We start from the raw sequence: 15,980 nt of genomic DNA on the forward strand, positions 1-15,980 counted from the left end.
ACATTCTACCTACATGAAGAGCACGTTGATCTCCCCAGTTGTAACACAGGAACCATGATTTTCTTGGGTTTTGTGTACGGAGGGAGAGAATGGGAGAGAGAGCAAACACATCCCAATATGGAAGGGCTTGGGGCCGTGGTTCTCAACCAGGGGCAAGTTTGCACCCAGGAGACATTTGAAAGTGTCTTGGCACACTTTGGATGGTCACAGCTTACGCGAGGCTAAAAGTCCTTCCGTCACAGGACAGGCCCACAGCAAAGAAGCATCCAACCCCACCCAGCAGTCGTGCTGAGGCTGAGAAAGGCTGTTAGGCTCGCAGATACCGCCCTCCAGCAAGCTGGTGAGAACACTGATTGTCCTCAAATGGGCCGCACTGCAGAGGCTGTGGATGGATAATTCATCCTCTCCCAAGTCAGTATTGACCACCGTTTTTCTTCTTTTAGACTCTTCCATTTTAAACATAATTTAGCTGTCTCTTTTTTCTCCCTCTGCTCTGCTGGGAAGAGAAAGGATTGGAAAGGGGGAGGGGAAGGCGACAGAAAAGGAGGATTAGAGGCCTGACCTGTTTCTCCTGGAGAAGCTGGGCACATTCCTTTCTCACACGTGCTTTGGAGCAGGGTACAATTAAAAGCACAATAATTTGCTTGTTATTCAAGTCAGGCATTAGTCCTGGTAATGGTGTGCTTGGTGGAGAGGTGGATTTCCTCGTTAGGAGCTAAGCACAGGATTAGCTGAATTCTCCATGGAGAAATCTTGATTTGTTCAAGGTCTTTCATGTTTTCTACAGAGAAGGGATTATGTCTTCTTAAAGAGGGGCCTTGCTCAAAAAGCTACAAAGTATAAGAAAAGGATTTAGGGCAGAGGGGCCTGTGGTTAAGTAGCTGAGGGGTACAGGGAACTTCAGAGTCAAGGACTATTCAAAGCCATAAAGTTCAAAAAATAATTGGTTTAGCAATACTGCGTCAGTGCGGGGGAGTACGCTGTAAAGGCAATTAAGCATGAGCTAATATTCATTTTACTTTGGCTAATTATTGCATGGATCCAGGAGAGGGAGGGGAAAGAAAACATGCCCCCTCCCTGGCAATCAGGGAGGACGTTGGTTTTGGTTTCTTTGCCTTATAGGCACGCTTATTAGTTGGGGTGCCCAGAATCCAGCCATCACAAGGGCCTAATTAGTTAAAACACAGGAAAATTGTTCTCTCAAGGCAGAACAGTGAATGCTCTGCTGTCCCAGTGACCAAGCAGAAGCCACTATTAGCTTTAACTCCATCGATTATTGTTAGCCAGAGAGGACATGACATACACAGTCCTGACTTCACCCATGTGCCTGCTGAGCCTGGGTCAGGGGCTCTCAACCCAGAGCAACTCTGCACCCCTCCCCCCAGCTCCCCGCCCCCGGGACAATTGACAATTTCAGGAGACATTTCTGCTTGTCACAGCTGGGGAAGGACTACTGGCATCTACTGGGCAGAGGCCAGGGATACTGTAGGAGTATCCTACAATGCCCAGGACAGCCAAGAATTATCGGACACAAAATGTCACCAGTGGCAAAGGTAAGAGGTCCTGGTCTAGACAGAGGCAATTTCCTCTCCTTGAGTAGGTGAAGGTCTTCAGAATCTCCGCTTCCTCAAATACATAATGAACAAGTCATCAGATGACCGTATTTCATGCTAACACACACGCTTTTCTTCCCCCTTTTCTACACTGGGTATTCATTCTCCCAATTCAGGAAATCGAGTGACGCTAAGAAAAACTTGCCCTGGAAGAATGGTCCGCGGGGGCGAACCGAGACCCAAGTCGGTGTCTGCCCTCTCCTTCCCCGATTCACACACATGCACCCAAGAGAGAAGACAGCGAGCTTCTCTGCAATCCCCTGGTTCGGAGTTTTGAGAAGTTTTATTCCCTTTTCTGAGATTACCCACTCCTCCCTGCATGAAGCATGTTCAGCGAAGTCATTTGTCCTGCAGCTTTACAGGAGTTAAGAGGCCGCAGCTGCGAGGTATCCATTTCCTCCCTGGAGAATGAGGACTCCCCCTGAGGGAGGTTAACGCTCAGGACAGGAGCATCCGTGGAGCTGGTTACAGCCAAGGGGCTGTGACTCAGGACTGTCCCAGGCAGGCCATCAACTCTCTGGGAGAGCCTCAAGGATGCACTTAGCCTCCGTTTACAGGAGGTGAGGAGGGCAGAGTGCTGCAGACGGGGAGCGGGGGCGGCCACACCCAGACTAAACCCTACCGGGCACCCTGCAAGAGACAGAAAACCTCTCCCCTCAGGTCCCACCAGCCCTGCTCTCCCCCTCTGCGCACCACCTCCAAACGCGTTTTTCTGCTTTGCCCCCTCCCATTCAATCCGTTCTAGGTACAGCGGTCACGGTGATCCTGGTAAGTCCCAAGTCACATCGTGTCACTGGGAGCTCAAAACCCTTCAGAGGCTCCCATCTGGATTCGAATAAAAGCAGTCTTCTCCCTCTCTCCCCCCTCCCCATCCCTCTCTCTCTCTCTCACACACACACACACACAGTCCCTCCCCTTTCCTCAAGCCCTTCCAGACACACTGGCGCGCTGTCCCTGGCTGTTCCTAGCAGCTCCCTCCCCATAGCCTCCCGCACTTACTCTTCTCTCTGCCTAGAATGTTCTTTCTCTCCGCATCTACAGGGGCTGCTCCCTCCGGTCTGTCCATATGTCCCCTTCTAATTAGGGTAGCCCTCTTTCCCTTTGATGCTTTATTGTTCCTGTAACCTTCATCATCTGGTAACATGCTTAAAACTTCCATGCTTTTATTTGGGGGTCCTTCCCTACCCCACCTCTCCCAGGTTGCAAGGATCTCTGTATAACTTTTTCACAGCTGTCTATCTCGAGGACCAAGTACAGTGCCCGGCTCCAGCAGGCGCGCAGATATTCGTTGAAGAAATTGGGAAATAGACCAGGCTACTTAGCTTCAGAAGCTCTTTCATGGAAGTTCCCATCCCCTCTGTACCAGTTCTCAGCTAGTTGACTGAAGACTAGCACCCTGACAATGAGGCAGCTCTAAACCTGAACGACAAAAATATTTACTGTGTCTCCGAGGGGCACTTGTGTTTGGTTTTTTTTTTTTAATAATTTTTAAAATTAATTTTTAAATTTATTTATTTATTTTTGGCTGTGTTGGGTCTTTCTTGCTACGCGCATGCTTTCTCTAGTTGTGGCGCCCTGGGTCTACTCGTTGGGGTGCGCGGGCTTCTCACTGCGGTGGCTTCTCGTTGCAGAGCACGGGCTCTAGGTGCATGGGCTTCAGTAGTTGTGGCACACGGGCTTCAGTAGTTGTGGCTCGCAGGCTCTAGAGCGCAGGCTCAGTAGTTGTAGCGCGCGGGCTTAGTTGCTTCGCGGCATGTGGGATCTTCCCGGACCAGGGCTCGAACCCGTGTCCCCTGCATTGGCAGGCGGATTCTTAACCACTGCGCCACCAGGGAAGTCCATGTTTGGTTTTTAATTGTAGTGAAATGAACATAAAATTGTATCATCGTATCATTTATGAGTGTAGAGTTTAGAAACGTTCAGGACGTTCACGTTGTGTGGCAGCCAATCTCCAGAACTCTTTTCTTCTGGAAAAACTGGAACTCTCTGCCCTCCAGCAACCCCTACCCCCAGCCCCTGGCGCCCACCGTTCGACTTTCTGTCTGTATGAACTTGACCACTCTAGGTGCCTCATACAAGTGGAATTGACAGCATTTGTCTTTCTGTGACTGGTAGGTTAGCATCATGTCCTCAAGGTTCATCCATGTAGCCTGTGTCAGAACTTCCCCTTTAAGGCTGAATAATATTCTGTTGTGTATACACCCCGTTTTGCTTATCTATTCATCTGTCAGTGGGCAGTTGGGTTGCTTCCACAGTTTAGTAATTGTGAACAATGCTGCTATGAACATAGGTATACAAAGTATCTTGGAAAAGCTGCTTTCAATTATGTTGGGTATATACCCAGAAGTGGAATTGGATCATATGGTAATCCTACTTTTAATTTTGAGGAACCACCATAATATTTTGCACAATGGCTGTACCATTTTCCATTCCCACCAGTAGTGCACAGGGTTCCAATTTCCTACATCCTCATCAACCCTTGTTATTTTTTGTTTTCATAGTCGCCACCCTAATGTGCGTAAGGTGGTATCTCACTGTAGTCTTGATTTGCATTTTCCTAATGATCAGTGATGCTGAGCATCTTTTGATGTGTTTATGGGCCGTTTATGTATCTTCTTAGCAGAAATGTCTAATCAAGTCCTTTGCCCATTTTTTAACCAGGTTGTTTGCTTTGTGGTTGAGTTTTAGGAGTTCTCTGTACACTCTAGATATTAATCCCTTATCAGATATATGATTTCCAAACATCTCCTCTCATTCTATGATTGCCCTTTTCCCCTGTTGATAGCGTGTTGATGCACAGATTTTTAAAACTTTTCGTGAAGTCCAATTTCTCTATTTTCCTTTTGTTGCCTGTGCCTTCGGTGTCATATTCAAGAAATCATTGCCAAAATCTAATGCCATTAAACTATGGGGCACTTGTGTTTTTTAAAAGGACCTTTTAATGACAAGTTCCCCAGTTTGGGGAGTTCAGAGCCCTGAAACCTAACTATAAGTGTTCCCAATGCAGAAAATACATAAGAACCAGAGTGCTTAGTCAACATTTCTGTTGGCAAGCGAGGTCCCAAGGAGCATGTGGAAGCACAGCGGAAGTAACATGGAGGACTTTTAGGAATGCTCTGTGCCACCTTGGTTTCCTCCCTCTTTCTCCATATATCCCTCCCATTTTTCCTTCCTTCCTTCCTTTCAGATAACATGTCTGGGGCAGGATATGGTGAGGAAAATGCTCTTACCTCACTCCCCTCTAACAACACTGACCGCCCCATGAGCCTTGGAGAAACAATTTGCCTAATTTGGAGAGAAAAACTCCATTCAAGCCCTGCTGGGATTCAAGTTCAAATCCGCGTGACCACAACACCCACGTTCATGGACCCACTTGCCTCTATTGCTTTTTTAAGCTATAGGAATGCTGGATGAGGAATGTTGTCTGTTATTAACTAGAAAAACATGATCCCCCTTTGAGCCTTCATGTCATTACCTATAAGATGAAAATGGACAAGCACAGCACGTTTCCAGTGTTACTTTTGAAATTTTCAGTGCTATCTTACATGAGAATAACATGAAGACACAGAAGCAAGCCTGCCTGATTCCCCCTTATGCCTTGATTTCTTGGCCTGCAAAGAGGTCTCCAACACCCTCCTTGGACGATCCAGGGTTCAGCCCAGCACTGAGCTAGACGACCACGGGCTCCCTTCCAGCCCAGTGAGTCTCTGCATGACTGTTTCGGCGTTTTTTTTTCTAGACTCCCATTTCTTAAAAGTTTAAGAGGAGAGCCAATCACAGATCTCCATTTCAGCCGAGGGCTGGCATGCCACGAGGTCACCAATATTTGTTTTATGTACTGCTAAGAGATTAAGTGGCAGTATAATTTCAGAGAAAAGTTACGTTCCCTGGAAGTCAGGAACCCCAGCATCCTGCCCTTAAACACTCGAATGACCTTGAGCAACGAAAGGTCTCCAGACCTTCATGTCTCATCTTCAAATGAGAAGACAAATTGGACTACATCACTGTTTCCTAAAGTGTAGTGTGTACACCGCTGTGGAAATTAAGCAATAGGTAGAAAAAAGTTAGGTGCTTTTATCTTACGTATGTATCTATAAATACTTAAATAGCCTCTCAGCTCTACAGTATCTTAACTATTATTGCTACAGCAAGGCTGAAGTCGGTGACACACACACAAGCAAGACCCAATGCTAGTATACGTGGTGAAGGTATCTCACCTTCAGGAATTGTCCTTTCCACCCAAACCGTCCAGAAGTATTGACACCGATGAAATGGATCGCTAGTGTGGATCCTCATATACCAAATTCCCATGAGCTTTGCTGAGAAGACCTCAGCAGTGCATCAAAGCATCCCTTTGATGCAATGTGAATAAGGTTTAAAAAAGTTATTAATGTGGTTAATAACTAACTGCAGTTTGGGAAATCCCACACTTGATTTCTTGGTTTCTTCCACTTCTAGCTGTCTTTGACGTGTGACGTGCTTAGACGAAAGTCAGTGTGCTCTCTTCAGGTCAGTCTTAATCTATAACCTGTGTTATACATGTGCCTCATTAAGGACAAACTTTCTAGTTCCAGATGGGGAATGTGGAGCAGGCTTTTCTCTCTAAATGAATGGGCCTCTACTCTAAGAACACAGACTTCACGTATATGGGTATAAACACATACATACACCAAAGTCAAGTCACTTTCTATCCCTCTGTTCTCTGTTTAGGCCCTGAAGGTATTGTTTACAGCCCGACACTTGGCCTGCAGGGAAGAATCTCATCCACCTGAGATCTTAGGCACAGTGCCTTCAATCCCCTCCTCTCTTTCTGTTAAATTTCTGCAAAGGCAGGAAGTACCAGAGTGATGCAGAGGTTGGCTGGAAAGTTGAGAAGAGGCCCCAAAGATGTAAGGCTTAGGATGACCCTGAAGAACAGATGGGGTTTGGACGGTCGGCACGGAAGCTAGAGAAAATTCCAGCTGGGCAAGGAAGGAGTGGGCACTATAAATGGGGGACAGGGAAAAGACTGGAACATAGGGTTTGGACTGGGAAGCAGAGAAAGAAGATGCTATAAGGCAGGTTCGAGGGGTGCGTTAGAGAGAGCATGATGGCCCGCTAAATCTTTTAAGCTCCACTCTGTGCCACTCACGTGCTACAAAAGGATTTATTTCAGTGTGAGGTAAGATGTGAGTGCTGCTTTAAGAATTAACTGATCCAGAATGACCTGGGGACCAGGATGCTAGTCTACTGTTATAGGTACTGTTCTCCTGGGGAAAAAAACCAACATAAAATGGTGCATTTAGTCTGCTTGGGCTGCCATAATAGAATACTAGAGACTGGAGGCTTCAACAACAGAAATTGACTTTCTCGCAGTTCTGGAATTCTGCAGTCTAAAATCAAGGTGCCAGCAGAGTTGCTTTCTTCTGAGGCCTCTCTTCCTGGCTTGCAGACAGCTGCCTTCTCACTGAGTCCTCACATGGTCTTACCTGTGTGTGTGCATGGACAGAGAGAGGCCGCTGATGTCTCTATCTTCTTATAAGGACACTAGTCCAGTCTGATTAGGGCCTCACCATTATGACCTTATTTAACCTTAATTACCTCCTTAAAGACCCTATTTCCTAATACAGTCACATTAGAGGTGAGGGCTTTAACACAGGAATTGGCGGGGGCTGGGGGGATACAATTCAGTTCCCGATAAATGGTGTGAACTTGGACCAAAGCACGTGATCACAATGGAAATGCAAGGACAGGACAAGAGGGACTTTGGAAGGATGAAGAGAAGATATTTGTGAAGGGTAGAGAGGACTCAAAGACAGCACTAATGTTACCAACCCAAGCACATGGGGGCTGGAGATGCCTTCCGGAAGAGCCCCCTCGCAGGGCTTTACATGCCATTATCCGCCTCCCCATCACTCTCTCCTGCAGGGTGACTCATGCATTTTCCAGTGTAAGAGCAGCCTGTCTTTTATCAAACGAGAATCGTCAGGACCAAGTATAAAGAGTTCTTAGGATGGTACAATAGACTATAACTAAGGAAAATGGGATGGTATTAAATGAAGGGGATTTAGACTTCAGCAAAAAAAAAAAAAAGACCATAATATTGAGCTCTGTTAGGATAATATTCAGTTTCCCAAAGGAAGAGCTGACACATTCATTCAGCGATCCAAAGCCAGTTTCAAAATTGCACACAGGTGTTTGGCAAACAACTGTCAGAAGCTGTGAAACCTCTTCCTTTTTTCATCTACCTCCCAAGGTACCTGAGATCCAATGTCACCGGCCAGACCATCGTAACGTCCCATCTGACTAGAAGTCATGCTAGCCCTTAATCATTTACATTAAATGTTTGTGCCATCAGAAACCTGAAGATCGTTCACAAGCTGGCTTTGATTGCACTCCCCAGAAGCAGACCCTAAGATGAGGATTCGTGCACGTGTTCCCAGGGAGACTGGCAAGGGGAGGGGGGAAGCAGGACAGAGACGAGATGAAGCCACGCAAAGACACACGCCCAGCAGGTCCTGCAGAGGGTAGTTTCACCACTCTGAAGTGCAAGTCGTGCCTCAGAGCTGCGGCCAAGGAGCTGGGCTTTCCTACGCCCTCGTCTACCTGTCACTGGCTAAGGGCTACACCAGAGTGATTTCCAGGTACCACAGTCAAACTTCAGGCACTTCAGTTTCTCCAGGTGTTCGGACAAACTCCAGTAGCCCAAGTGCAGTTTTCCCAAAAAGAGTCCCAGGTACCTACTGTGGCAGTGAAAGCACATCAAAGGCAGTGGGAACATAAAAACTATAAAAAGGAATTCAAGGGAATCTGGCCAAACACATACACCCTAATTTCACAATTCTACTAAAATATAGGCAAAGGAAAAAGTCATGAATGGGCACAAAGATTTAACTGGGTATGTTTGTTGCCGTGCTGTTTTAAATGGATGTGTCAGCTAGGATGCTTTTGGTTTCAAGTAACAGGAACCTCAACTCAAACTGGGCTCAGTCATACAGGGAGTCTGCCGGTTCACCTACTGAAAGGTTCAGTAGTAGTTCGAGTTTCCACCATGGTTCTACCTGGACTTCTCTGCCAGTTCTCTCAGCTCTGCCTTCCTCCATGTGCAGACTTTGTCCTTTTTTTTTTTTTTTTAATTTATTTACTTATTTATTTTTGGCTGTGTTGGGTCTTCGTTTCTGTGAGGGCTTTCTCTAGTTGCGGCAAGCGGGGGCCACTCTTCATCGCGGTGCGCGGGCCTCTCACTATCGTGGCCTCTCTTGTTGTAGAGCACAGGCTCCAGATGCGCAGGCTCAGTAGTTGTGGCTCACGGGCCTAGTTGCTCCGTGGCATGTGGGATCTTCCCAGACCAGGGCTCGAACCCGTGTCCCCTGCATTAGCAGGCAGATTCTCAACCACTGCGCCACCAGGGAAGCCCCAGACTTTGTTCTTAACTTGGCTTCCACGTGCCTTTTTTTTTTTTAAGGGCTGCAGCTGTTAGAGGAGAGGAATTTTTTCCCCTTTTCCTAGCCATAGAACACACAGAACATAGTACTGAGCTTCATTCCAACGGAATTAACTGAGGTTCCTTGCTTGCTCCTGAACCAATCCCTGTGGCAAAAGGGCATGGGGCCACCTTGGGTTAGTTTACACCAAGCAGGGCTGATTTGGGGCGGGGAGGGAGAAGGGAAATCCTATCCTGACCACGTAGCTGATAGACAGCAGACAAGGGGAAGTTCTAAATAGCCACTAACCTAAAATGACTGTAAATTGGACACTGGTTTTACTATTTATCTTCATTTGGTGGAATACCACACATCCATTTAAAACACGTAACAAAACAAAAAGATGTTCAAAATATACTTTATATAGAAAGAGTAGATTATAAAACTCTTGGAAAGACATACACCCATTCATTAACAGCCATTATCTCTATGTGGTGGCATTTTGTTCGGTTTTAAGATTTTCATGTTAAAATTTTACTTACCCATATTCATATTTTCCAAAATTTTATAATAAAATATTTTTCTTTGTAACAAGAAAAATATCCATTCCACTACCTCCATGCTTTTTAAGGGGCTGCATTTTTCTCATCTGCTTTTCCCATTAAACTTCCAAAATAGGTAGTGTAGCATTTATTCTTTTTTTTAATAAAAGAAACAGGTCCAACAAAATTACATGACATGCCCAAGTTCTCACAGCAAATTATTATAGGAGTTGATGTTAAAAATCAAGGAATCTCGGTTTCTATGGCAATTCTGTTCCAGTTCTCCATGTTCAATGATTCCTTGCCCTGAGCTGATAAGGAATATTCACACTCTTGACACCTTTGCTCCAAACAAAATCAGCGCTGACAAAGGGACTTCTCCACTCGGCACCGAAAAGGTTCAACATTTCCAAGAAATGCCAGTTCCTTTCGTGTCACCCCAAAAGCAGTCTAGTGGACCCAGCCCTGATGAACAGGATTATTAGCAACACACAGTGAATGAGGTTCTCCGGCCAGCCCCCATTAGGGGCGCACGGCTAACTGCTGACTGCTGGGGCCAGTCCTGTTGGAATGGGAAACCTGACTCTACGTCCATGCGTTATTTTGTACTTTGTTAACTGTCAGTGCTGGTGTCACGGAGGATTGATCCAACCATCGGGGCGCGGGGACTTCTCCCAGTTCACAGGCCCAAAGATGCACTGGGCTGTCTTTCCAACCTCTCCATCAATAGCAGTGCCAAGCACTTGGGAAAATAACGCTAAGGGAAAGATCAAAATACCAGATCTATGTCCTTAGTGAACCACGCCACGTGGAATTTAGATAAATAATTGTCACACCCGCACCCTCATTACCAGCACCAAATCTCTCAGAACCACTACAAATCATCTCATTTTATCCTTCATGTATTTTCTATGAAACATCAGCCTCATTCTAAATTTGGGCCATTATTTTAGACTACCCAGGCCATCCGGAACCCTCAATTCTGAAGACAAATGAAAAACATAAGGTCTCTTTAAGGCCTAATGTAAAACTTCAAACTTCTGTGGCTCCAACATCAGCCAACTTCCCGGAGGACATTTGCCTGGTATACGGCTGCACTGTGTACTGTGACATTTTCTTTATCTACGGCGACATCAAGTGCGGGCGGGGCTCATCCTCTTCTGGGCACATGGGAAGATTACATCTTTGCTTCTTTTAACTTTGGGTCCCATGACTAGTTCTGGCCAATTGGTTCTAAGGGGCAGTGATATGTGTCATTTCTGGGCCAAAGCACTCGACAGACAGTGAGACCCTCCACTCGCCTCCCCGTACATCATCGATCACAGAAGTATGTGTTGAGATGGAGGGGCCGCGAGGTCGAAGCAGCCTTTACCATTGAGCCAACCCTTGGAAGAGTCTCCCAGACCCATAGCCAACATCAGGTGACTGAAAAATAAACGTGTGTGGTTTAAAGATACTTAAATCCTGTGTTGATTGTTACAATAACACAACTAGCCTACCTTGGCTAATACACATGCTTACTATGGGGTCAGTCACAGTGCTGGGCACTTCACAAGCATTATCTCACTTACTCTTCAAAAGTAAGATTGATTCTATTAGGATTCCACTTCACTGATGGAGAAACAGAAAGGTTAAGTAACTTATCCAAGATCACACAGCAACTAAGTGATGCAACTGGATTAGACTCCTAAACGTACATTCATAACCACCACATTGCTAAAGGAGCCAAAGGTGAGCTCATAATAATGAGCTGAGTCAGAAGAAGGAGAGAAGCAGGGAGCAAGAGAGCCTTAAGGGCTAGGAGTGAGAAAAATTTGAGGATTAGGGGGAAAGTAGGCACCTTAGAAAAAGGCCTAAGGCATCAACTCCCAAAATAACGTTTGGCAATTTAACTACATCAGAATTATTACAGGTTAAAAACTACAAATATATAAATAAACTAACAGTTAACTGAATTACATTTGTGTAAATGGAACATGTCACAATCAAGATGAGTATAGCTAAGTTTCACCTATTTTCAATGCTGAGAACAATTGCCTGTTTTCCTATCAGGTGGAACACTGAGCCATTTTTCCTCACAAAATACTTTACTTCCAATGACTACTCAGATGCCAGTCTTCATATAAACCCAACAAAAATTTTAGGAGAATAAATTCTATTGACCATTCATTTGTTTAGCATATAACCAGACTTGGCATTCCATTGGACAGTAAATCAAAGAACACAAAGCAATAACATTGAACCAGAGTCATTGTGGCGTGCCTTAGATGCAGACACATATATTGCCAGTTCTAAGAAAATTTTCAAAATGTGATTATAAATAGACATCTCCAGACATTAGTAAAAAAAATGTAAATTCAAAATTTCAAGCAATAAGCATGAAAGATGATTCTTCAGTAAATTAAAATTCATTTTCTAACAATGTTGGAAAACATCTACTTATATATATACACATTTATGCATATAACATTTTATTATGCTTTAAAGAAAGCCAATTGGAAGAATCAATATAAATGTATCATGTCTTAATATTCCCAAAGTTTAACTCCACCTAAATACTGACAATGAAAATATCAATTTTAATTTAACCCATAACTATCGGTTTGCTTTAGAATCTATAGAACTGTTTTAATTTCTTAACTTGTCAGAATCCACCTGCCCTCCACTCCTGCATTTAGTTCCTGGTTTCAATTTCCATCCTTTTCTGCCCTGTAGTCTTCATGTTTTTTCCGTTAGACTCTGGACTAAATATCAGCAGAGGACAGAGACACGCCCCCCCCCCAACTAGAAGAGAGGAGGTGCCATTTACATTCTTTATTGAGATGTGCCTATAAACTCATAAAAAATATCCAAGGAATAAACAAAAACTGAAAGTAGGTTGTCACCCAATGAGACCTTCTCCTCAGATCGTGTCCTCTGAGCACAAGGACTCTAAAAATGATTCCAACCTTCACGTTTCACGGATTGTTGCCTTTTTAAAGCAATTTAAAGCCCCCCAAAAGATGTTTTAGAATGGGAGGAAAGCCAGTTGGAGGAGATACAGGAAAGAACAACTACCCATCTCCCCACTGTCCCACCTCTCCCACACACACGATTGCCACTCCAGTTTGACTTCTCAGGTATCCCAGCACACAGCATGCCAGCACTTATTCTCACCCTTTGGTAAATGCCCTTCCCAGGTTCTTTTTCCTACCAGAACCCCCATATCCGTTCTTCAGAACCCAGTTCAAGTGCCACTTCCACCATAAAGCCCCCATGAAAGTTCAACCCACTGGGATCTTTTCTAAATTTCTATTGTTCCAATCTTCTTTTATTACACACTCAGGATGGGTTGTTTTTGTCAACATTTCCATGTGATTAGTCTTCTTCCCCCACCTAGACAGTAGCTTCACACATTTTTATTTTCCAGAGTATCTAGCATGACATTGATCACTAGCAGAGGCTAAGTTTCAATGTGTTCTTTAGATAACTACGTATAATAATGAAATATTGAAAATGGGATGACAAAAAGTCAGACTTAAGGATTACAGTCCAGTTTCCTCAATATAAGTAAACATCAGTCTTAATTGTGGCAAACCCAACCCCAATGAACTAATTCATCATTTAAGAACCCATAAATAATTAATTTTTAAATATCCTTTGCTTCTAGGAGGGAACAAAAGGTTACAGCCTTGAGCTTTGACACTAACCCACGAACACATTCTGTAGAACAATGTGACCTGAGAAAGGCAGCTCAAAAATCATGCCGCGACTGAATTTCATTATGGCGAGACTAGATGGAAGGCAAGGGCTCCACAGTTGTAGTAATATTGATTTTTTGGAAACCTTGGTTTCAGTAGTACTAGCTTTTGTCCATTAAGCAGCAACCACTGCTAGGCATGTCAGACAAAACTTCTGAGAACCTAACATTAATGCACTTTCATGCAAAATTTTGAAATTCAATTTAGTTATGTTATAGAACAGGAATCACTGAAAACAAGCTGACTCTCCAACAATAGGGGAACAGATGAGTTAAATGTAGGGTATGCTGCTGACGCCTCCCTTCCCGCCTTGGGTGGCAGCCATGCTGCTTGAGCAGAACTTCCCCCACCCCCAATACAAGCCAGTCCAAATCATCTCATCCTCCCACCCTTTGCTAAAACAATTCTATCAGTTGTGGGCAAAAACCCAGCTAATCAGTTTGTGGCATTCCCTGGCTGCAATGACTGGTTTCGTCTAGTCCAATCAAAGTGAAGACAGAGCTTTTGTTTGACAGCTGGGGGAGAAGATCTGTCTGGCAAGTCCAGTCCTATGGACTGAACTGCATCCCCCACCCCCAAATTCACATGAAGCCCTAACCCCCAATGGGATTACGTTGGAAGATATGGCCTTCAGTTGGTAATTAGGTTTATAGGAGGTCATGAGGGTGGGGTGCCCTTAATGGGATTAGTGCCCTTACAAGAACAGACACCAAAGAGCTTGCTTCCTCTCTCTCTCCACCCACAGGCAGCAAGAAAAGGCCATGTGAGGACAAAGAGGAGGCAGCAGTCTGCACCCAAGGAGAGAGCCCTCACCAGATATTGACTCTGCTGGCACCTTGATCTTGGACTTGCAGTCTCTAGAATGATGACAGATAAATTCCCGTGGTTGTGGTATTTGGTTCTGGCAGCCGAAGCTGACCAGGACATCCGGTATGTAGGTGTGAAGCCGGAAACAAGAGGGGCCTTTTATATCCCCTGAAGAAAGCCAGCCTGAGGATGGAGCCTTCTGAAGAAGGGCAGACCTCTTGAGACAAAGAAATGCAAACAATGTCCTGATGACCTCACTCCTAATGCCACCTGAAGTTTGGGCTTCTTTCACTTGCTAATAAAAGCCTCCTAACATGCACAAATTACATAGGCACAAGAATAAGGTTTAAAAGAGAATAAGGAAACATGAAAACCTTGAATTTTCAGGGTAGGGAGGATGGCAGTTTCTCTTTTATTCCAAATCAGTTCACCTTCATTAAGAGCTTACAAAGGGTCAGATATATGCATTATCTCATTTAATCCCCATTTTACAAGGAGGTAACTCTAAGCGCAATTTTAATGTTTGTTCCATAAATTAAAACTTGCACCTTAATAAATGAACTGTTAAAAGATTACTTTATGTGCTCCTAGAAACCATTCTCCTATAGAATAGTAAGAGTATAAAAGTTGGTTGACACTGAAGAATCACTCTACATAATACCTGAAGGGCAGATAGACAATCTCTTATCCAAACAAGTTTACAAAGGAAAGACAGCGCCGGCTGAACCTCACATAAATATCAATTAATCCTGCCCTTTATTACAGTGATACCAATATGGTTCATAGATAAGATGACCACAACACTAGGGACATGGTAAGGATTCAATAAATATTTGTTGAATTTTACAAACAACCATGCGGTTAACCCTCAGTCATGTATTTCATTCCTTTAATAGTGTTTATTCAAATGCTTCTGTTGAGATAGCATTTCCATACTAGTCTGTTCAAACTAAAACTAAGAATTACACTCACCTGAATCCACATCAAACTGGCATCTCATTACTCTATCTGGAAGTCCTTGATATTTTAAAATGCTGTGCTCGATAGCTTCCATACGCCTCTCCAGAACCCCTCTCCAGCCTTTCCACCCTGCGACCCGTATGATGTATACTGACAAGCTTCCAGTTGGGTTTGGCCAACGGAGAGAACAGACAGTAGACAGGAGAACGAGGCTGGAACACTTATCCCTCTGGCTTTCCTTCTGCAGGGCCACCACAGGCTGGCGGTCTCCTGTCATTAGCCACTTCCATACAACCTGGCTCCACAAGTCGGTATCTCCACTGAGGGTAGTGCTAACAGAGCCCCACAAACAACCCACTGTTTCTAGCCCCAGCAGGTGGCACAACTGCCTGTGGTTCTGCTCCACACATAAATAATCCCTTTATCAAACTCACTACAAATTATCCAATTAGGCTATGGCATGTGATTTCTCCAGGACCCTGACTGATACGTAGTGCCCAAGCCAATTTGTAATACAGGTTGAAATCACAAAGTATACAGATGCTCTCTTAGCAAAATAAGACCTACAAGTTATGCAGATGTGGGAGATGTGTCTCATAAGTTGACTTAGTGGCCAAGTATTAAATATTACAGTAGAGATACCTAAATTGTTTTCAGATCTCCATAGAAAATAAAAGAGGGGAAAAAATATTTTAAGCCACCACCCGGTGTCAAGGCCACCTTGACTTCCTTTCTTTCCTCTACCATTCTTGGCATTCTAAGTCTCACCCCAACCCAAAAGTGAAAATAGGTAGGAGGAAGGGCACAGCTGTGATTTATACCCAACTTTGGAGGTCAAAGTATGGAGGAATCTGGGGAAAGCCACAGCTTGGGAAGAGAAGGGAGGTGGGAACTTCAGGAGAAGGGAAAGCATTA

The sequence above is a fragment of the Eubalaena glacialis genome, chromosome 4 (assembly GCF_028564815.1).
Source record: "Eubalaena glacialis isolate mEubGla1 chromosome 4, mEubGla1.1.hap2.+ XY, whole genome shotgun sequence".
Lineage (NCBI taxonomy): Eukaryota > Metazoa > Chordata > Mammalia > Artiodactyla > Balaenidae > Eubalaena > Eubalaena glacialis.